Genomic DNA, 23,145 nt, shown 5'->3' with positions numbered 1-23,145 from the left:
GATTTTCTCCGCTCAGGCACTGGGTGTTGTGTTGTCCTCATGATCATTTCATCTGCATCGACAGAAAAGTCACCCACTGTGCCGTCAACTCGAAAGACATGCAACTCTGCGGCCGAACTTCCCCAAGTGGGGACACCCTGCCATCAATGACATACGATCATTTGATGTCATTTCACGAGCAGGGTTTCCAGAGCTGCCATATCAACATCCATTTCGCATCTGGAACTAACTCGTTTCCCTCTTTATTGTCATCCCTCACTCACCGAAGAACAAACAAAAAAGTCCGTAAATGAAGAAATTCGTGTAGTCGACAACTTTGATGTGGTGGTAGGCGGCAGTGCCATGATCAGTGTACTAGAAATTCCGTCTGGGTGAAATGAACATAGGGCCAGGACTGGAAGCATTTAAAGGCCACTTGCTTATGTTATTCTTCAATAACTCGAGAAACATGGCTTCAAACAAAAATGTTTTCCAAACACAACTAAACTATGTTCATTTAGTCCCTAGGACTAATGGTTTAAGCGTTGAGGGATGGAGAAATCACAAATTATTATATTGTTTTAATGTTAAAAAATAATTGCGTGTAGCACGTCTAAACGCATTGGAACAGTATTAAGGGGAAATACTGTGTTCTTGGCGTGGATTGGATCGGTGGGGAAGTGTGGTGGAAGTTAGACGTATGAGAGAGGGCAGGTCGCCACGTGTTTTTTAATCCACTTCCCTGTTTCGTAGTTCTGTAGACTGAAAATCAGCATTCGCTTCTCCGCTTTCTGTACCCTACTATGTCACAGGAGGCAACTACAGAATGTTCCACCATGGTTTACCGACCCTTCCGCCCGAAGCTCAGCCCGCGGAAATTTTGGGGTGGGGGGTGGGGGGGGGGGGAGGTATTTTCTACATTACTACATGGAATGCAAATAATAGCTACTAATAACAGGAACGGAAGAAACGTATATGTGTGGGGATTACATCTAAATCTCCGACACAATGTTATATACTGCTGGAAGGGCAACTAATTCTCAGTTACCCTGTGCAACAGGTGCAGAGTTCTTGGCCTTCAACGTACAGACAGTGTATAACTGCTCAGCTTCTCCTGCTCAGTTCTTCTATGTGAGAAGACTAAATAATTTCACTGTGGTCGTATATAGTGGACAATTTTTTTCCAATTTATTACAATACTAGGTATAATACATTGATACAAGCTAGGGCAGAAAAGCGTTTATTTGTATGTGAGACATTGTAAGCGACCTATTGTGACGTGGCCTCTTTTTTCTCTGAAAGTGTCCACTAACATCGTCCAGAGGATGATATGGAAATTCCGTTGATAAAGCACTAACACTGTTCTTTAATTGAGTCGCTTCACAGTTTGTTTTTCTGCCTTTTTTATGTAGTTGGTGGAGTTTTCGAAAGCCTGAAATTCTAAAAGTTAGCTAGGCGAAATAAGTGTCTGTCCTAGATGAAATGGCCACTATAAGACTGTAGCAGCCTGGGCAGGCGCCTGGCTGCAGATAGCGGGGCTCTTCTTACTTTCCCCCAGCTCGCTATCCAGGACACGCATTCCGCGAAAGAAATAAAAAAAAGAAGAAAAGAAAAACGGAATTTCTTCCCCAAAGAATCTTAGCTGGATAAGACATTATTAGGCACGTGTGGCTTCCCTTAAAACGTTTGGATATTCATTACTGCGTCTCATAGTAATGTACGCTCTAATTGTTCAGAATACCCTTTTCTCATTGGATTAGTCTGTATTCTCCAGGACAGCAAGTGCTTTCGCTCTGTGCCTGTGTGCAGAGTTTTTTTATTCATCATTTCATCGATTTCAGAATCACGTCATGGAATGGGAAAACTGTCCTGGTTCTGCATACCCGCCTCTGAGCGACTGACTGAATGATTATGAGAACTCGTGGAAGAAAGCAAGAGATTCTTTTGACACTGTTACTTTTTTACATAGGTCTGAACATGGGATCTGGGTACTCACTGATGGCGATTTCCAGTTCTGGCAGCAAGCCAGTCGAATTTCAAATGGCTGTAAATGAACACACTTCGTGTTAGGCTTTCATAAGATAGTTATTTAATTTTAGTTTTCTAGGGTAAACACTTCGTTTTAGTTCCTCGTAAAGCAGGCACTTCAGGTTAGTAGGATGAGCTGTCATAGCACCAACCAATGTCATTCATATACGAAGTTAATTCGCTCCCTTCAGGAGCTGTGTAATGTGTTGTGGGTTGGCAGGAGAGCCAACACCGGGTATGAGAGGAAGCCGAAAGGCACGCGTTTTAGCTCACGCAGGCTGGTGTGAGATCTGGAACAGGACAAGGAAATTAGAATTAAAAAAAAACCGAACGTAACTGGTGGAATACTTAACTTTAATCCATAAATGGTGAACGTCGCTCTTGACGGTACATGATTCAGTATCAATAGTAACTGGTAATGGCGCCTTGCTAGGTCGTAGCAAATGACGTAACTGAAGGCTATGCTAACTATCGTCTCGGCAAATAAGAGCGTATTTTGTCAGTGAACCATCGCTAGCAAAGTCGGTTGTACGACTGGGACGAGTGCTACGAAGTCTCTCTAGACCTGCCGTGTGGCGGCGCTCGGTCTGCAATCACTGATAGTGGCGACACGGGGTCCGACGTATACTAACGGACCGCGGCCGATTTAAAGGCTACCACCTAGCAAGTGTGGTGTCTGGCGGTGACACCACATAATGTATATTAAAATCAAGCATACAGCTTGTTGCTCTCAAAGCTCATTTAACCGGTTGTATGGTGTTCACTAACATTCCGTGTGCTTTCTACCTCTAATCAACAACTTACACAGTAGCCGCGTGGGGTAGTCGCGCGGTGTAGAGTGGGTGGGGCAGGGTGGGGGGGGGGGGGCCCTTGCCGCTGTTCACACGGCTCCACCGCCCCCCCCCCCCCTCCCCATCCCTGGCGGAGGTTCGAGTCCTCCCCTTGGCATGGGTGTGTGTGTTGCTCTTAGCGTAACTTAGATTAAGCAGTGTATAAGCCTAAGGACCGATGACCTCATCAGTTAGGTCCAGTAGGAACTTACAACCTTACACAGTAACTGGCCGTGTCCGCGAGTTATTAAAGTAATTGTGTTTTACCCTCCTTACCCACCAGTGCCAAGCTTGCTATGAGTCGTACTCCCTTGTCAGATTGTTAGTGGTTCCTTTTAAGACGTAAGTGCAAAGTCAGTAAATCAGTTTGTTATAACCTCCATTTGTTTCCATTTGAAGCTAGAATATCCCTCCTTCCATTACTATTTCTATGTGAGTGGCGTGATACCCATTTGTTCCATGTTCAGTCGTGCCGCCCGTACTGATATTCGTTTCAATAAGACGTTTCCCATTGCAAGACGGTCACCCTTTTTTCAGTTAATTTGCGTGTTTATTTGGGGTGGTTCCTCATTCAGTTGAGCACTAGAATTTAGTATTGTGCATCTTGGGGGGGGGGGGGGGAGAGTGGGGGTGGCACCACACAACATATAATGTTCGTGAGAAATGGATTGGACTGGGAAATGTAGGATTTTGTTGCTGTCTGTTGTTGATATCGTATAGTAAAGGCTTGTAAAAGTGTTGGCGTAACTTGATAAGGAATTACGAATGGCCAGAGTGTTATTGCACTCGCATTCAGGAATTGTTGGCACTTGTGGAATGTGTTGCACTCAGTGCAGCTACTTACTGCATATCCTCAGTAGTACAACTTGCAAATTCAACTCTAGAAAAGTAGTCCGCTGTAATGCATTGCCTGGTTTATTTTGAAATGCCAGAAGTTCTGTAACACCTAGGTGACCTATTTCTGCTGCTGAGGGAGCCAGTTTAGGCCTCTGGGCCTTCCCACATATTAAGAAAGCTGAGGCTGTGGTGATCCACTTTGTACCTCTCATTCTGTGAACAGTATTCCAGCCATTGACAGTGGCATAGTAAAACTAACATTGTGTATCACTTATTGTCAACATGTTACACTTGGTACGGTGTCTTCAGGGTGGTAGAGAGTTGAAAGCTACAGTTGTTGAGCTTTTTTACGTAGTAGATCACATAAAAATTGCATAAAGTATTCACTTTAGAAAATGAAAATAAATTCGAAACAAAAACCGGAGATCAGTGAAGTTATTCTGTCTACTCAAATAAGGGAGCTGGAGAGGAAATGCTGTGCAGGTATAGCCTATAAGCTGAAAAGCGAGCAGCTCTTGTGGTGGAATGCACTAGGGGCATACCTTCAATGTGTGCTAGATGTGCGCCGCACGCTTTGTCTTGTTTTGTACATTTTATGAATACAATTTTTTAAATCTGGCAAATAGTTAGCAGAGTGACAGGGAGCAGCCGTGTATTGTGCGCCAATATTAGTCGCGAGAATTCTTAACAGCGAGTGAGAGCTATGGCAGAAGGTAACTCAAACGCACATTCTGCATGCTGCGGGGCAATAGTACTCTTGTGAGGAGACTCGAGGTTAGAGGGGAACAGAGAAAAAAGCGTTGCCTGCCAGAAGGTGAGCTGAGCCCTGTAGAGGGGGGAAGCGTGCTGTGGTGAGGCGGCACGCCGCACGCATCGCTAAGAAATTGGTAGCAGGAGGGCAAAGAAGGTAGGGTACGTGTGCTTTTAGTTTTCGGAAGTGGGGTGCGACTTGACTCACTAACAGTGTACGGTGAAAGCACCGCACCGCACCGCACCGGGTTTCACACGTGGGTGTTGGGCATTCAAGATGTTTTCCGTTCTTATTCCTCTCTAAATGTTTGTAATCATTTAAAATAAGGTGTCGTGTTTCGTTTCGAAAACTGTGATGGTTTCTAGTGTTTTTATTTTTGGGCAAAACTGACAATGGAAGTAAGTGTACCTGAGAAACATTTGGTAGGAAATCGTTTTCCACTATATCTTGTCCAGAAAAACTGGGAATGGAGGTGGTAGACCGATGCCACCATTTCCTTATCTTGTAAAAAGGAAGGTTACGCAACCCATTTTTCTCTTCCGCTGTACGATAGGGGTAGCTGACAGACAGTTTGTCACGGTTGAAATAAAATTTTCTGCTGGCCATGTTTGCTGTTTTACAGAGAAAAATCGGCTTGGAATAAACACCGTTATTCAGATAAAAATCACTTATCAGTCTGGAAATGTATTCAAAATCACAAACTCACATTCAGTAATTTTTTCATTTGAGAGGGTTTTGCAGAGGACTGAGTTGGCATCTGACGAGCAGCATCGAAGCAATATTATCCAGAAACTAACAAGTTATAAGTAACGGGATATTTTCAGACGACTCTTTGATGCAGTGTGTTACTTAGCTAAACAAGAGCTCTTATTTCGAGGACATAATGAGTCACATGCTTCCATAGAAAAACAAGAAAACTGGGTTTATTAAATGTTTTGTAAACTGTGACCCTTGTTAGAGGCACACTTGAGTGCATCTAAAGAATTTCGAGGAATTTCCGCAACTATACACTACTACGTTATCAAAGCTATTTCTAATGTAGTCAAGGAAACCCTGAAACAAGAAATAAAATCTGCTGACATTGTAGCCACATGGCTTGAGAAAGCCTCTGACATGTTATGTAATTCGTAAGTTTCAACAGTTCTGCGTTATCTGCACGAATGCAATGTGAATATAAGGTTTACTGCTTTCACTGACTCATTGCTGAAAGAGCAACTGACGATTTGTCTGCTCATGTTGAAATCATAGTTGATGGATCTGACATTGCAGAGAAACTGGTTTGAGAGACGTGTGTAGGAGCATCAGTAATGAGTGGCCGTTGCAGTGTCTGCAGAGTAAGAGTTCTCAAGGTATGCGAAAGATCTCTTCACCCACTGCTTTCCCCAAGTACTAAATTTGCTTTTGCAACAAAGCTTCTCTAATATAAAAGGACGTAAATTTTTTTACGCAACATGAGTGGTCTTTCTTGGTTTTCTTCAAGTCTTCTAAAAGGAAATGCTCGTTACAGGAAACTGTTCAAAGAAAAAGAAAGCAATCAGTCGCCCACTGGACGTGGAATTTCTCATCCAGACTGATCCAGATAGTTAAAGAACGCAGAGTTATCAGGTACAATTCTTCGACAGTGTTCTGGATAACAACGATAATTTAGACAGCGATGCAGTGGCAAAGTCTCGAGGGGTCTCTAGATATTCTGGACACTTTTCAGTCAGTTTTGTCTTGTTGAAATATTTGATAATCTGTGACGTGGTATATTGCAGCAAGAGATTAAGGAGAATCCAGAAACTCTGCAGTTTAACAGGGAACACGTATTTGATATTTTTTGAAAATCGCGTGTGACGCAAAACCGTTTTGCAGTATGTAAACAGAGAGTACAGCGACTGCGTACAGAGTGAACAGAAATGAGCATTCATCGTCGTTTGTATTTTGAAATGGGTGATCAAATTCTGTATGGGGTTGATCTAAGGTTCTCTTCTTTCGCTTATAGGGAATTTTTTTCACCTGCTTTACTCTCGGAACTACGAAAATTACAAACCAAAATTTCCTAGCAATCTTTTACATAAACTGTCGTCAATAGTGAATAATTTTTACAGAGAACCGATTGAGTGCGACGTAGCAAGTTCAAGGCTCGTTTGAAAGTCTTGTGTTAACAACCAGGAAAAATATTAGCTGCTAATGACTCGTCATGCACGTCAGGAGTGCGACACAACATTTGTGACCGGGAGGTGCAGAGATCAACGTTCTATCCGATATATGTATTACACTTCGCAAAATAGACTTCGTCAACATTCAAGAAATGTTCAGAACAAATCATTTAATCGCATCATGAACACTGAATAAAAAATGAATTACCACAGTGATCAAATGTTCTCACCATCAGACGAACTCCTTGGGAGTCACAAGTCCTGCAGGACGCCCAGCGAGGTACTCATTCTTGAAGAATGCGTATAGAATCATGTTATTGTAACGGAGCGATGGGAAGTGATGGGATGTGATGACACGCAACTGTCCCGGAGCTTATCCTGAAACTGGCTACCTTTTAAGGTGTAGCTGCAGATCATATGAATTTTCTCTTCAAATTCAGATTGGTAGAAGTTGAAAACAGATTTGTTACTGAAAGATGCGATAAGTTTGTTATCTCATCCACAAACGTTCTGGGTGATTCCTCAGTTTACTGTGCATCGTCAAGTTGACGCATTGTTAAAAATTTCGTTATCTTACGTCTTCCAATTCTATAGCACTATTTGAGGTTATGCAACTGTCTTTTGCTTTCCGTGAAACGACTGTGATCTACGTCGCACGCAATTTGTTGTCCATAACGTTGTACCTCACTACCATTTACAACCTGTTCATTGTATCGAGCATCCTGGAAACGCACAAACTCCACTCTTTGTAACAAGTGTGCGTTGTCCTCCCTCGAATATCCGAAGTTTCTCTTATGCACTACACGGTCATATTTTTAAGGACTTATTTGACATGTTTTCTTAATTTTTTTTTCTTTTATACGACACTGCGGATGATCTTCCATGTACGCAATTATACACTCCTGGAAATTGAAATATAGAACACCGTGTCCCAGGAAGGGGAAACTTTATTGACACATTCCTGGGGTCAGATACATCACATGATCACACTGACAGAACCACAGGCACATAGACACAGGCAACAGAGCATGCACAATGTCGGCACTAGTACAGTGTATATCCACCTTTCGCAGCAATGCAGGCTGCTATTCTCCCATGGAGACGATCGTAGAGATGCTGGATGTAGTCCTGTGGAACGGCTTGCCATGCCATTTCCACCTGGCGCCTCAGTTGGACCAGCGTTCGTGCTGGACGTGCAGACCGCGTGAGACGACGCTTCATCCAGTCCCAAACATGCTCAATGGGGGACAGATCCGGAGATCTTGCTGGCCAGGGTAGTTGACTTACACCTTCTAGAGCACGTTGGGTGGCACGGGATACATGCGGATGTGCATTGTCCTGTTGGAACAGCAAGTTCCCTTGCCGGTCTAGGAATGGTAGAACGATGGGTTCGATGACGGTTTGGATGTACCGTGCACTATTCAGTGTCCCCTCGACGATCACCAGTGGTGTACGGCCAGTGTAGGAGATCGCTCCCCACACCATGATGCCGGGTGTTGGCCCTGTGTGCCTCGGTCGTATGCAGTCCTGATTGTGGCGCTCACCTGCACGGCGCCAAACACGCGTACGACCATCATTGGCACCAAGGCAGAAGCGACTCTCATCGCTGAAGACGACACGTCTCCATTCGTCCCTCCATTCACGCCTGTCGCGACACCACTGGAGGTGGGCTGCACGATGTTGGGGCGTGAGCGGAAGACGGCCTAACGGTGTGCGGGACCGTAGCCCAGCTTCATGGAGACGGTTGCGAATGGTCCTCGCCGATACCCCAGGAGCAACAGTGTCCCTAATTTGCTGGGAAGTGGCGGTGCGGTCCCCTACGGCACTGCGTAGGATCCTACGGTCTTGGCGTGCATCCGTGCGTCGCTGCGGTCCGGTCCCAGGTCGACGGGCACGTGCACCTTCCGCCGACCACTGGCGACAACATCGATGTACTGTGGAGACCTCACGCCCCACGTGTTGAGCAATTCGGCGGTACGTCCACCCGGCCTCCCGCATGCCCACTATACGCCCTCGCTCAAAGTCCGTCAACTGCACATACGGTTCACGTCCACGCTGTCGCGGCATGCTACCAGTGTTAAAGACTGCGATGGAGTTCCGTATGCCACGGCAAACTGGCTGACACTGACGGCGGCGGTGCACAAATGCTGCGCAGCTAGCGCCATTCGACGGCCAACACCGCGGCTCCTGGTGTGTCCGCTGTGCCGTGCGTGTGATCATTGCTTGTACAGCCCTCTCGCAGTGTCCGGAGCAAGTATGGTGGGTCTGACACACCGGTGTCAATGTGTTCTTTTTTCCATTTCCAGGAGTGTATTTAGCTTCTGCTTGTCATTTACTACGTTTCACTGGAGACGGAATCTACTGCTCAGTGTCCGACAAGAGTGATGAGCTACATGGTTCGACACCTGTATCAGTATCACTTTCACTTGCTAAGCACATATCGTCATCATTGTACTCATGTACATTCTCCGCACAGTCGAGCGTGTACAACAAAGCAGACATATTTCAGCTCACATTTCTTTCTCACTCTGTGAAATTCCTTGGGTTCCTTCCTGACGAAATGCCAACTTAGGCAACTGTTGTAGATATAATGCACTGTTTGTCGTTGCCTACAGCACTGTTGTGAGCTACTTGTCGACTAAGTAGTTGAACTACGCAGCGAAGTCTCACGCTGAGCTCACCTTTGGATAGCTCCATTCCCGCCCCCTGTTCAATTAGTTTCCAATATTGTGGTTGTATGGTACATATTATGTGGGGGGCTGAATGCCATGAAAGTCACTGGCCTTTTGCGATCTCGCATTCAACGGGCTCGCTGTTACAGTATGTGGTTTTGATAAATGTGCTCAATGATTAGTACAGTTCAGCTGAGTTCCCTTGGAAAAATGTGTATTAAATGGTTTACTAACGAACAAACATGGCTTGATTTCAGTATTCAGTGAAGTGTAAAAATTATCAACTTCCATGTATTAATCTCCAGTGGAAAGATCTTTCTCGGCTCTTAAAATAATCAACAGATCCCTAAGAAGCACACAGTCGTTGAAGTCGTTAAAGAGACAATAAGTGACTTAAGTCTGCTTTTCATAGTGAAGCAGACTCTTATCACCCTGAAGAGCAAGCCCCTGTTTTATGAAAACATCATAGAGATATTCTTGTGGTTGTCACAGGAGAGAAAAAGCGAGCTGATGTACAAGTGATTTTTGGTAAGTACATCCACCCATTTACAGTTTTTCTCAAAATTAATTCTGTAGTTCTAAACTGTTGCCCAAAGGAGAACAAAACGTGTATCATTTCAAAAATCTATGTTACGATACCGAACTCAGCAGTGGGATTATGTTTTCAATTTCAGCGACTGCTTGTTATCATCCCCGTAGTGTAGAGAATATCCTAGCTAACCACTACTATGGAGACCAAGTTCTATTTCCGATGCCTAGAACAACATTAGAAGGCACTGGCATCCAAAACGGTGCCGACATTAGAAAGGCTTAAGATTGTAGTTTCGTCATTATTTATCTCTACTTACATGAGAGGTAACATTCATTAGCTGTCAACATTAAAAAAAATGCTGGTTAAAGTACACAAAGTCCACTAACTACTACAACGGCTTCCAAATGGTCGTAACTCCTTTTAAAATTAATCTTTTTTAAAATAAACGAAAATTGGTTTTTACCTAATTCTTATCTTCCATTATGTTATTACAGAAATGGAAAATGTCAAATGTTGTGGAAACATTGCAAACGTTGGCGAATAAACCAGTAGTTTTAAAAGTCCGAGAACCTCCGACTGTCGAAGTCTGTGTTTTGTAAATTATTTTTCGAAATTGAGAAATTTGGTAGTCTTATCGACTAAATCTACTGAAGATGGGTTCACAGTTCGTGTAATTGCTTAACCCTTGGAGGCATGAGTTTCTGGACTCTCAAAAACGTGAGAGTCGTCTATCACACTCCCACTTCAGAACGAATACACAATCCATTTATTAAATTAATACTATCAAATCATTATGTATTTGGTTACCCAGGAAGAATAACAACGTCTTTTATGGCTCTGTCACCGTTATTTTAGTATATGAAGTATATAACGACGAATTACATACTTCTGACAATAAATAAATTTTCTCTTTTATTGGGCTCAATCCAAAATTTCTGCGATTAAAAAAATACTTTTTGCATATGATTACACTATGCGATTTGCGATTATTTTTGTTGCAATTGCTGCATGTTTGGCCACCTTTCAGTCTACGCGAGGAAGGAACATCAAAATAATACAAGGTTCCTACTTTGACAGAACTGACTGTTCAACGAAGAGTGGTCGCTTGTGTAACTGTTAATAGTTGTCAGTAATCTAGCCAACGTAATGAACCTTTCAGATAAAACATAAACTATTCTAAAGAAGGTTGGTTCGCTAAGGGATCTGACAGACATTTGACATATATTAGATGTTGAAGATTACAAAATTAGTAACGAAAATATATTAATATTACTTGCAGCAAATGAGGTTCTCTTGAAAGTCTGTTTAATTTCCAAGGATCACACAAAACATTAGCTAAAATCAACTACTTTTAAGATAGTTTTTGGATAAAAAGGGAGGTTGTCAGATCGAAAAGACCCCTGCTACGCACCCAGGGGTTAAAACGAAGTTTTCTGAAAACATATGTTCAAACTGATTGAGTGGTAAGTTACGGAAAAAAGCGCTAATGGCTCACACTAATTTCTCTTTTAAAATAATTTTTGTCAACGTTACTGCTAGTGCACAAAATAGCTCGTGTATTAAGTAACGATACCAAATCAGAATTGTTATTAATATCTCGAAACGTCATTGCAGAGGCCACAATTGTGTTACCGGAGACAACTGAGGCGCGACTTGCATCGCTACGCATATGGGTGAATATGGTATTGTCAGGACTTCTTCCTTACAGAGCAGGATGTCGCACCAGAGTTTGGGACTTACAGTTCAATGATTGTAGCGGTAGAGGTGTGTCTACGGCAGAGGGTGGTTTTCGAAATGGTTATTAAAACAGCAAATCCACGAAAGAGTTGATTACCGATACTTCATACGTTAAGCGAATCAATTTTTTATGCTTATTCAACTCGTTACCCGGAGGTGATCGGTGAGCGAAGGTTGTACTTACGTGTGACATATCCTGGTGTAGCAATGATCGTCACCAAACAGAAGTTATCGGTACTGACGCAACTGCTTCCAATCTTCTTAGATCACCCGGCCTTTCTTCACTTCGGTGATTGGTGATCAAGAGAACAGCACATCCAACAGATTTGTTCAGGAGACACCACTGCACAGTGCACGACCTCTGCTGTTCACAAAGACGAAGTCTTGCTCTGGTAGTGTGGAACAGGATGCGAAGCTTTATGTAGAACATGGCTCTATGCCTTGCTTCCCCTAGTGTTATTAGTAACCCATGCATATATTGCATACAGTGTTAACGCACTTTGTGGAAAATAAGCACCTCTTGGGCAAACGTGTGCACTGCGGATTGTCGTATAACTTTTGAAACAGCCTGCAGCTGTTTCTTGTGATGATGTATCGTTGAGTCTGGGGTATCGACTACTCGCTCTTCAGTTTGCAAACCTATGAACGAGGTACCAGCATGACCACAATTCAGTCACTTATCATTCCTCACTCTTCCACTCCCCAGGTCCCCATCCACACTGTTGCACCACCAAACATGATTTATCTCTTAATACGGCTCACTGTATCAAATGTGATACAGACTTTTGTATTTATTCTTCACGAACTTTTTTAACTAACAAATATTAACTTTATACCACTAAAATTCTGGTTTCAGAAAACTGAGCTTTCCTTCTTCACTCTACAAGGAAAATGTTAGCCGTAAAGAAAAAAGGAATAGTATACATCTGTAGGAAACGTAATGTAAGCTAATTGCAGGCTGGTAAAATTTGTTTGAAGCCACAATTTTCCTTTTATACGAGCAGAACATTAGGAACTACAATTACGAATAACTGCAACTGGAACGATGCCATAACGTTGTGCGTAAACCAAACGAAGATTGTGATTTGTTGGGAGAAGGCTTAGAAGATGTAATAGATCTACCGAAGAGAATGCTTAGACTACGCTTGTCCACCTGCTTCATGAGATTTACCTTGCGGTATGTGATCCGCAACAGATGATTTTGACGGATGATGGCGAAAAAGTTCAATGAAGGGCAGATTGTTTTATATTACAGCGAAATAAAGTAGAGGGTGCCACAGATATAATACACCAACGCGTTTATCGTTGCTGCAGTATCTTCTAAAGAAATATCAGTCATCAACGTTCTCCTGGGAGTGTGAACAGCTTTTGTTGACGTCCACCTACATAGGGAGAAATAATCATAACAAAAGTAGTAAAATCAGAGCTCGCTCGAAGAGACTTAAGTGTTCCATTCTTCAGTACGTCGTTTGAAAGTGGAACGGTAGAGAAGTAGCTTAAAGGTACTTCGATTAACCCTCTGCCAGGCTCTTGATTGTAAATTACAGAGTTATCATGTAGATGTAGATGAAGATTGACCTTCAAACGCCTGCCCCCCCGGCTAGGATATAAAGAATGCTGACCATGACGCTCGCTCCTACCATTCTATAAAAATTGGCGAATACACGATTATCTTCCTTCAATTTTGAATCTTAAGCATGGATGCGTCAGTAACTGTGCAAATGTGATATAAGGGATAAAAACAGCCACCAACTGTGGAAGGTAGTAGTTAAAAGCTCTTGACCTAGAATTCATGTCACATAAATGGGCCTTTTTCAGAATTCTTATTACGTTTTACGTGCTAAACATGATGAGCTGCTAATAGGCTTAGTCATCATTCAAATCGATAGTCGTAAAAACAGCCGTCTGGATTTGTCAGGCTTAAAACAGCACACATATTATATGTGACGTGTGCGACAGTAACGATAAACATGCAACTCATGGAAATCAAATGGCCCTAAGCACTATGGGACTTAACATCTGTGGGCATCAGTCCCCTAGAATTAGAACTACTTAAACCTAACTAACCGAAGGACATCACACACATCCATGCCCGAGGCAGGATTCGAACCTGCGACCATAGCAGCAGCGCTGTTCCTGACTGAAGCGCCTAGATCCGCTCGGCCACGGCGGCCGGCGCAACTGATGGAGCAACATTCATTCCATATATTTCTTTAACTCTCCTTCGTTGACTGGACTATTAACAGTATCGAGTTTCGCATTTCTATGTCTCGTAGCATGAGTTTCAAAAACATCATCTTTATCCATTAAAAATGGAAATGTAAATTTCTTGTACAGTGTGAGGCTACAGCTGAGCCATCGACATACTCCTGTGGATGTCAAAAATATCTGCACTGGGGTGACATTACCAATTGATTGCTCTCTGCATTAGATCACGTAAATTTAATTGCAGATGTTGGGTAGGGGATAATTTAATGGATTTATCAACAGGTGTGGCCACAGCATACGTGGAACATGTGTGCTGTAACTCACACAGTTCTAAAAAGTGTGAGTTCAGCAAACTACTGAATGAAACCATTCCCAGTATAAAACTCTATTCAGTGCAATTCTCTGTAGGTTATAAGTGAAACATCAAAGAACATAGACAGGGAATTGTTCCGTTCTTTAAGCTTTAATGCAGGTTACATTGGGATTAAATATTAGGATCTTGACAAACAGCGAGTGATAAGGTTGGAGTGAATACATTAAAGTCAGGCAACATTTGGGGGAGTAACTAAATTCGCGAAAGACCCACATTGATTGCTGATTGTTAGTGACGATAGAAAGAACTACAGAAATAATCAAGAATGGGGTCACTGTTTACGTTGAGCACATGTAGAGCTTGGAATTGCTAATAAACGTAATTGGGTTTAAATGTGAAGGCCATGATTCCGATTTGAAATGTTTGAGTACATCCCACGGCGGGCTTTACGATAACTGCAGTTATTCTCCATATTTAGCGTTAGCGTTGACGCAGATTGGCGAATGTAAGGATTGAAAAATTCTAATTCATCTGGTCTTCTGTGAAGGCTGCTCATCAGATCCCGGAATCGAGGTTGCTGTGTAGGCTGACACCTCCCCTGGTGAGCTGCATATGGAATTCGGTTCTACAGACTGATCCAAGTAAGAGGCAGATATTTTGCTAGATCTTTTTCAGTGTTAGTCTTGTGCATGATTTTTATCACCAGTGACAGTGAATCTTTCAAGTTTCGAACAATCAGATCCTTTCTAAGTACGCAACAATCTCCCTTCCCTAACAAGTTTTAATATAATTAACCAGTCGTGGGGATTTGTAGTGCTGGGGCTCAGAAATAAGCTACGTCTGATTCTCACCATGTCCTATTTTGCGTTTCAGCGAACCAGGCCTTCTCGATGTACACACAAGCGACTTCCGTTTTGCCACTCCAGAATTTACTGATATTATTTCTTAACAGAATCAACAATAAGTCATTTAACTAGGAGCCAGCATGGCATCTGCGGATGCCTATGCAAAAAGCGGCCGGATAGCCTCTTCCCCACTCCACTTTAGAGATCGTATCTTAGCACCGTTCTCGGCGTATAATCCGTTCATCATAAGAATAAACCTGACGTAAACAAACACAAACGCTACGATTAGTCAGAAACCGTTGCACACGTACACTTGTGTTATTCCGCTCTTGGGAGTGCTGCACATTTCCATACATTTAAGACTTTCTTGCCTGGAAAACATCACCTTTTTTAGAGTTCTTCGATGTTTTAAGACTCAAAATTGCTTAAAATGTATTTTTCAATGATTTTATTCCTTAACTTTCAACGGAAGTGCCCCCGGATCTTCTTTCTCTTGCAGATAACCGTCCCTCACACAAAATACCATTAATCCGAAAACTATTTACATTTTGTATATAATGAAATATCGCGTTACAAGTTCTTCATCCGAAAATCAAATCCGAATGTTGCCTGTTATTGAGAAGAACTTATTCGGCTCATGTAGAGTCCACAAAAAATTACCAAGGATGAAAATACACACCATGAAAGCATACAGACAAACGTCGTAATTCGATCATTTGCCGTAATTCGACAGCCACAGGGACGTCACCTAGGCAGCAAGCTTGTGAAATTAGTAAGGTGTCAGAGTAAATTTCTTTTTTCGAAAGAGTTGTAATGAAGGTCCATTGTCCCGTGATACTTCTCCTTGCACTGATGGGAGTTATAATTCGTCTGTTACATGGCTATGTAGTCATTGTGGTCATCCTAAAAACCATGTAGGATTTTAACGAGTGCACGCGACTGGTGCACACGAGGGCAGGGGAGTCAAACAGCTTGTAACACAACTAGCTCTTGTGAATTAGCTATACACGATAAAGTTACTCCTATAACAGGGATTTGGAATTACAGTCAGCATGTGAAATTAGTAAAATGTCAGAGTAAATTTCGTTTTTCGAAAGAGTTGTAATGAAGGTAAGCAATAGCAGAACCAACGAGACTCAAACCAAGATTCTATTGGTTACGAAGTAAACTTAAATTAATTGAAAGAAAACTGTCGTAAGCCTTAGGCAAAGTTGTAGCAAGTACTAGTGCTGTTCATAAAAGTGATTAACTGCTGGGAATGACTTCACTTCATATAAAATTTCTGTTTTGGGAATGAGGCAAGGAAGCAATGTACCACTGGTATGACATGGAAAGCACTGAAAGAATATAAAAACAATTTGGCAGCAACTGTCTCTCACTAACATATATAATACATTAAAGCAGGAAAGTTAATGATCATAACAAACATATAATTAACTGTATCTGTTCTGATTATTATTTGTTTTATCAGGACGCATTCGCTTATTTATACTGGTTAGATCACAAATGGCACTTGAGGTCCCAGAATCTACAATAGTTTGAACAGTTGCAGCCAGTTACTTAAGGTTATAAATGAATTACTGGACTTCATTACTGTCGTTATTGTAGTATAGAACGGAAAACTAGCTCAAAAACTAGCATTAGGATCAAAAAGAATTTCTATCAGTAATCCAGACCAGAACTGAATATCTTAGTTAAAACAATACTGAAAACGTGTTTAACTGTAAATACGTAACGAACAAACATTATTACAAACCTGTACGGTAACTACTTCTTCTCCTGGCCCTTCATGTTTATTAGCAATTAACTACCCTGGATTATCACAGCTTAATGACCGTTATGGCGTAACCACAAGCGCCGGAACGAAGAGGAAGAACGCAAGACCTGAGAAGGCGGTGAAGCGATGTCAGTCAGAAGCCCGCTGACAAGGAGCGCGCCACGACAGGAGCGATCTCTGCCAGAAGTGAATATAAACTCTGCTCCTGCCAGCATCGGCCGGACATCAGTGGACAAGATTTGTAGAGTATTAACACGGCCCAGCAATCAGCTTGTAGTGATCCATACCAATTGCTGGTTTGGACACTGTGTATAACAAGGACTCAGATTTAAGTTGCATGTCGCCCATCGCTTGCGACACCTCTGTATATTGAAGTTAAGTATTATCAATCTGCTTTATAGAAATACAACAACTAATATTATTTGCTTGAATTGTTGTATAGCATTCTGAGAATTCAGCATCCTTTAGGCACTCTATACGAGACGAGTGGATCAGACCCAACAATGAGGGTAGTTTTCATGCTGGACTTAGATTTCGGTAAGAATAACACGTAAGCAAAGCACTTTAGATCTTCTCTAGCAGCTTTACTTTCGTGAATTTTAACTGTCCTTCTACTAAAAACAAATGGAACCGGTACTCACTGAATGGTAAACAGATCTGCTACTCCACAAAAGCTTTCAAACTTCTTTGAACAACGCCATTGCTTTTCGTTTCAGTAAAATACTGTACACAGAAACATTTCAGCACTTGAAAATTAACCCTACATTGGTAAATAACTAAGGATAAAATATTCGTTTTCTAAACGAAGTTTAAACAAAATATATTACTATTAGGAGAAGAAAACAAGTAACTGGTCCATGCTACGGTGATTTTCTGTGGCTAATTAAAAAAAATGAAAAATAGTTACGGATCTAACGCTCTAACAAGGTCTGAAAATTCTCTTCTCAGCGTCGAATTTCCGTAGCTAAGAGCCAACCAGTGTTTGAAATGAATAATAAGCCAAAACTGATCCATATCCGAGGCTCTTCTTGCCTTATTAAGCACACAAAATGCGAACAGTCGCATACTAGCCACCGACTAACTTGCACTCTCTGTCACAAAGACACCCTGGCGTTCTACCGTCAATCCGCCTTTCTGTTCCGGCCAAGACAACGTCGCTGCAAAGGGACTTCCCTTCATCTATTACTTGATTAATGCATGAACGAGTTCTACAAGAACACTTTCGTCGTTCCAGCACCTTTACGGAACTTTGCTTTTAAAATTACGTACAAACATGAACTGTAGTGACATAAATGGACATAAATTATCCCTCAAGCGGTACGGTGCTGGTCGGATCCGACCCAGCGGTTCAGTTTTCCCCCACACTGCTCTAGCCGCTCAGTGCAGGAAGTCGAGCCGGCCAGGAACCCTACTAGCCAGTCGCGTTCTGCCTATTGGAGGGACTGCAGTTATCGCGTAATTTACATTGGCTTGCTACGTGCATACTGGGTAGTATCCGACCCGACTCTACCAGTAATGTTACTAATTATACTGTGCATCTTTTTCACAGTTGTTGTACGAGCATGGCTTGGAAACAACAGTTATACGCACCTGAGGCAGTTCTAGCTGTGTTACGCAGCCAGGAGGATCCTTCAGACCAAGAGGACAGTGAAACAGACCTGGAACAGTCTGTCTGAGAATCTAACGATGGAAGTCTTCTCAGCAGTAATACAGAAGAAGATGTTTTCGACTGTGATCATGTGGGTAAGAAGTACAGGAGAGAAGAAGAAGGTACAGATGATAGAAATTTTGTGTTAGGTAGGGACGAGCAAACAATCTGGGTCGACAAGCCTTTAGGTTCAAAATATCCACGAACGTCTTCTTCAAATGTGTTTACTCACCTACCTGGACCAAAAAGGAAGGCACGAGGGATTACAGATGCAAACATATTACTTTCACTTCTTATCGCCGACGAAATGATAGGGAAAGTTGTTAGTCATACTAATAACGAAATAGAACACACAAAGCACAATTACAGGGAAACCAGCAATTCATTGTTACATCCGACAGACGTAACTGAGATAAAAGCTTTTATTGGTATCTTGTTTACCTGTGGAATCTTGAAGATTCTGGCTTATGCCAAGATGAAATGTTTCCCCAAACGATTTACATTGCTCCTACAAAACTTGAGATTTGATGATAAAGGTACTAGGGAGTCGAAAAAGGCTAAAGATAAATTTTCTGCGTTTCGGGAGATATGGATTACTTTCGTAAGACATTGTTTGCAGCATTATACCCCGTCAGAATGTCTGACGGTAGATGGAACATTACTGAATTTCCGCGGTCGGTGTCCCTTTAGAATGTTTATACCATCGAAATCTGATAAGTAAGGTCTAAAAATAATGTCATTGTGTGACCCCAGAACGTTCTATTTCATTTCAGGCGTCCCATATATTGGAAAAGAGCAAGCAAAGAACAAGGATAATCTATCCATACCAACTCAGTGTGTTCTTAGACTTACGGACTCGCTGACAGGGAGCAATCGCAACGTGACAGCTGATAACTGGTTCACTTCATATAAGCTGGCAGACAAATTGTCTGGGAAGAAACTTACGTTAGTCGGTACACTAACTAAAAATATCCATGTGGTCACCGGACCCCCATGAACCATGGATCTTGCCGTTGGTGGGGAGGCTTGCGTGCCTCAGCGATACAGATGGCCTTACCGTAGGTGCAACCACAACGGAGGGGTTTCTGTTGAGAGATCAGACAAACGTGTGGTTCCTGAAGAGGAGCCGCAGCCTTTTCAGTGGTTGCAGGGGCAACAGTCTGGATGATTGACTGATCTGGCCTTGCAACACTAACCAAAACGGCCTTGCTGTGCTGGTACTGCGAACGGCTGAAAGCAAGGGGAAACTACAGCCGTAATTTCTCCCGATGCCATGCAGCTTTACTGTATGGTTAAATGATGATGGCGTGCTCTTGGGTAAAATATTCCGGAGGTAAAATAGTCCCCCATTCGGATCTTGGGGCGGGGACTACTCAAGAGGAAGTCGTTATCAGGAGAAAGAAAACTGGCGTTCTACGGATCGGAGCGTGGAATGTCAGATCCCTTAACCGGGCAGGTAGGTTAGAAAATTTAAAAAGGGAAATGGATAGGTTGAAGTTAGATATAGTGGGAATTAGTGAAGTTCGGTCGCAGGGGGAACAAGACTTGGACAGGTTAATACATGGTTATAAATACAAAATCAAATAGGGGTAATGCAGGAGTAGGTTTAATAATGAATAAAAAATAGGAGTGCGGGTAAGCTACTACCAACATTTTTCGCAACGTGTAATTAACATATCGAACTTGGTTCTGTCCCCAAAGGAACAAAAAGCGCTTGAAAAAGGTTTTAAATATGCTCCCCCCCACCCTCCATCAGAAAAACAACTGGATGTTATGAAAGTTGATATTGAATATGCCTTAACGAAAGACACCACTGCAAAATACATAGTTGCCAATGCCCTAAAGAACGAAACCAAATTCGTGTGTAACATCCCACGGTCTACTGACTTTCACACCCTCAAGTCCTTAAAACAGAAATTACAGCACCAAGGTATCGTTGCCACAAAATCTGATAAAGGCAACAGTATTGTGCTTTTGAACAAATGTGATTATGTGGATAAAGTTAATGATTTTCTGAATACCACAGGCTTCCAAGTCCTTCCTAAAGACCCTACTAAATTGTTCAAACAGGATGTTAAATACGCAGTCATTTCATACAAAAGCATATTCTCTGAATTTGAAGTAAAACTGTTAACTAATATGAACCCAGTGCCTCCTAGAATGTACGGGCTTCCTAAACTGTATAAACAAGATGTTCCTATTCGTCCAGTTGTATCATCATTCACTGCTCCATCTTACAAACTAGCCAGTAAACTTGATGTCCTCACCCCATAGCTCACAAACATGCAGCTTTCCACTCAATGGTACACTGTCTCATATCTATCCCCATGTCCTGAGATGATTTTAAAGCATAGTTAGATACAATAAAATTTATTGCCTCAGCCGATGGCTACAATCCAGTTATTATTGACCACATCCTGCACAGGAAACAAAAACGGAAAATTATACCCCTCCTCTATGCCCCACCTGCTTCCCCATCCACTGTCTGCATGAAATGGTGTACTCTACCATTTCTAGGTCAGGTATCACAGACTGTAACCAAAGCACTGAAATCCGGCAAGTATAGGGTTTCCTACTATGTCAGGAACACTACAGCCCAGTGTGCTTTTAATAGCAAAGACAAGATCCAGGTATTAGCCAACAGTGGGGTATACAAAATTTTACATTGGTCAGTCAGGCAGAGACATATCAACTATGCTGGCTGTACATGAATGTAGCTGGAGGTTGCAGAATTCAGACTCTGCATTTGCTGAGCATGTACTGAGTGAGGGTCACAACTACCAGCCAGTGTCCCATGTACTTCACTTAGCAAACAAAGGCCATAAACTCAACCTGCTGGAAGCCCTGGAAATTAACAAACATCTTGCTCACAGTCCAGATCTCATCCTAAATGACCAGACACAACTCAACACTCCCCTCTCCTAAACTTCATATAATCATCTTTGTTGTTCATTACTTCCCACACTCTCTCTTCCTACATATTCCCATTTTCCTGTACTCATTAAGTTGTTTTATTTGTTGCACTTGTCTTTGTATTCCACATATGCTGTAGTTTCAATAGTTAAGGGTTTGCTTTTAACTTGTACTTGTATAACTGTCCATGTTTAACTCCCCTTGTAGTTGTCTCATCAAATACTGTTCATATTTTACTTTGCTCATTTATTTAATGTAAACTGGTATACAGCCACTGCTTTGATTATAATGTTAATGTTAAAATGCGGTACCACCACACTCTCAAACTGCAGGTTCCCTCAAACACCTCAATTTTCCTGCATTTACTAATTTCTGTTTATCTTATTGATATTGCTTAAGTCCCTCGTGTATTCTGTATTTACATTGACAACTGTCTCTTCTTTTTTAATTGGTTGTGTATCACTCTCCATGTTTCATACCTCTTGATGCAGCCTTGTCTAGTACTAATTTTATCTTATTTCATTAGTTTTGTTTATTAATAGAAACTGTTAAGTCGGCATGCTATTCCTATTTTGTGCTAAAGGTTTTCCTGTCAACTCCATTGATATTTATGTTTTTACTTCACTCTAGATGTGTTACTTCTCCTCCAATGTTGTCTGCTAACATTTAACTTCTTTGGTGATAATACTCAGTAAATGTCTGAAGATGGCCTTGTAAGCCGAAAACAGGTTAGCAATAAAAATAATATTGTAGAACAAAAGCAAACTGGTGCTTTTCATTTATTACTACCAACAGCATTGTGAACGCATTATTGTGCCCAAGATAGACAGGAAGCCCATGCCTACTACGGTAGTACAAGTTTATATGCCCACTAGCTCTGCAGATAACGAACAAATTGAAGAAATTTATATGAGATAAATTATACAGGTAGTGAAGGGAGACGAAAATTTAATAGTCATGGGTGACTGGAATTCGAGACCAGGAAAAGGGAGAGAAGGAAACATAGTGGGTGAATATGGATGAGGGGAGAGAAATGAAAGAGGAAGCCGTTTGGTAGAATTTTGCAAAAAAAATGGTTCAGATGGCTCTGAGCACTATGGGACTCAACCTCTGAAGTTATTAGTCCCCTAGAACTTAGAACTAGTTAAACACAACTAACCTAAGGACATCACACACATCCATGCCCGAGGCAGGATTCGAACCTGCGACCGTAGCGGTCTCGCGGTTCCAGACTGCAGCGCCAGAACCACACGGCCACTTCGGCCGGCAGAATTTTGCACAGAGCATAACTTAATCATAGTTAACACTTGGTTCAAGAATCATAAAAGAAGGTTGTATACATGGAGGAATCCTGGAGATACTAGAAGGTATCAAATAGATTATATAATGGAAAGACAGAGATTTAGGAACCAGGTTTTAAATTGTAAGACATTTCCAGGGGAAGATGCGGACTCTGACCACAATCTATTAGTTATGAACTGTAGATTAAAACTGAAGAAACTGCAAAAAGGTGGGAATTTAAGGAGATGGGACATGGATAAACTGACTAAATCAGAGGTTGTACAGAGTTTCAGGAAGAGCATAAGGGAACAATTAACAGGAACGGGGGAAAGAAATACAGTAGAAGAAGAATGGGTAGCTCTGAGGGATGAAGTCGTGAAGGCAGCAGAGGATCAAGTAGGTAAAACGACGAGGGCTACTAGAAATCCTTGGGTAACAGAAGGAATATTGAATTTAATTGATGAAAGGAGAAAATATAAAAACGCAGTAAATGAAGTAGGCAAAAGGGAATACAAACGTCTCAAAAATGAGATCGACAGGAAGTGCAAAATGGGTAAGCAGGGATGGCTAGAGGACAAATGTAAGGATGTAGAGGCTTATCTCACTAGGGGTAAGATAGAAACTGCCTGCAGGAAAATTAAAGAGACCTTTGG

Source organism: Schistocerca serialis, chromosome 4 (assembly GCF_023864345.2).
Source record: "Schistocerca serialis cubense isolate TAMUIC-IGC-003099 chromosome 4, iqSchSeri2.2, whole genome shotgun sequence".
Lineage (NCBI taxonomy): Eukaryota > Metazoa > Arthropoda > Insecta > Orthoptera > Acrididae > Schistocerca > Schistocerca serialis.
This window is presented reverse-complemented; position numbering follows the sequence as displayed.